Source organism: Pseudoliparis swirei, chromosome 20 (assembly GCF_029220125.1).
Source record: "Pseudoliparis swirei isolate HS2019 ecotype Mariana Trench chromosome 20, NWPU_hadal_v1, whole genome shotgun sequence".
Taxonomy (NCBI): domain Eukaryota; kingdom Metazoa; phylum Chordata; class Actinopteri; order Perciformes; family Liparidae; genus Pseudoliparis; species Pseudoliparis swirei.
In genome coordinates, this window is record NC_079407.1 from 932,251 (window position 1) to 934,018 (window position 1,768).

Sequence of the window (1,768 nt, forward strand, 5' to 3'; positions counted from 1 at the left end):
CTTACACAAACTGTGGTTCTTGAACGTCTCTCGCGGGTCGAAGGAGATGCGGATCGATCCGGGACCGGAAGTGAGTCCGATGAGCAGCTGCTGAGTGACGTTCACCGCGGCTGAGGACGATGACGTCACCGGTCCTACAGTGAAACCGGAAGAGGACTCTCTGCCGACGATGTGCTCTTCCTGCAGGTGTTTCACAATAAAACAACCGGATGTAGTTTTATATTGAAACAGTTTAAAACAAGAAAAACATTGTGTGCAATAAATAATAGTGTACAACATGCTTCTAATATATAATTATATATGTATTAGAAGTTATTTAGTGAGCATGGAAGGAGCCTGGAGGGGCCAGCAGGGGGCGCCGTTACACCCGTAAACCATCTCGATTATTCCACAACTAATATACATGTCTATAATATAACTAATATATAATATATATTTAACTATAATGTATAATATAACTGTTATCTGTAATATAACAAATATATAAAATATATTTAACTATAATTTATAATATATCTGTTATCTAAAATATAACTAATATATAATATATATTTAACTATAATGTATAATTTTACATGCATACCTGTGTGTGTGTGTGTGTGTGCATGTGTGTGTGTGGTGTGTGTGTGTGCATGTGTGTGTGCGTTTGTGTGTGTGTGCATGTGTGTGTGTGCGTTTGTGTGTGTGTGTGTGTGCGTGTGTGTGCGTTTGTGTGTGTGCATGTGTGTGTGTGTGTGCGTGTGTGTGTGTGCATGTGTGTGTGTGTCTGTGTTCTCTGGTAAACTGGTTCAACTGGTTATTAATTATAACTGCTAGTTAGTTATATTATACCTCTGTGTGTGTGTGTGCGTGTGTGTGTTACATTCCACACACGCTTACAACACGCGTCCTCCGTCATCCGAGCCTCCAGCTCATGTTCTCTTTGTCTCAACCAGAGAAACTAAACAATAAGACAGAATCTGTAGAAACTACATGAACCCTGAGAAAGAGAGAGACAGAGAGAGAGAGAGAGAGAGAGAGAGAGAGAGAGAGAGACAGAGAGACAGACAGAGAGAGAGAGAGAGAGACAGAGAGAGACAGAGAGACAGACAGAGAGAGAGAGAGAGAGAGAGAGACAGAGAGAGAGATTTTTTTGATTTTTGAAAAACACTTTATTTTACATTTTTTTAGCCATTACAACGTTTCTTTAAAAATAAAGTGTTTTAAAAATCAGGTTGTTTAAAATAAAAGCAAACAACAACAACAAAACATTTTTTTTTAAATAAAACAAAACAAAACATGTTTTACCGAATAAAAAGTGGTGCAAACACCAGCTCCTCCTCCACCACAGAACAAACAATATTTTTAAAACACCAGCGTTGTTTAAAAGCATCCAGGTCTCCAATGTGTTTATAAAACCTGAACTCCAGCCAGAGTCTGGCTCTGATGTTACAGAGCCACACTGCCTTGGCCTCCTGCCCCTCTGTTTTCCACCCCGGGACTTCCTTGTTAAATAAATGGCCATTTTGGCTTCGCCGGATAAAAAATTAAGGAGCTGCCACTTTTCTTTTTCCGTGGCTCAGGACAGCGGGATTGATTACTGAAATAAAAGCGTTGGACGCGACAGTACCGTGTAAAATCCGCCACTGGAGGTCAGCGGTCCTTTTCTTCAGGGGAGGCTTATAGACCCCCACTGCGGGCCAGGGCCTCCATGCCCAAGTCTCTCTGACCACAACAGTGGGCGGTCTGTTGCACAGTTCCGACCTGTTGATGCTCTTCACGAGGTTAA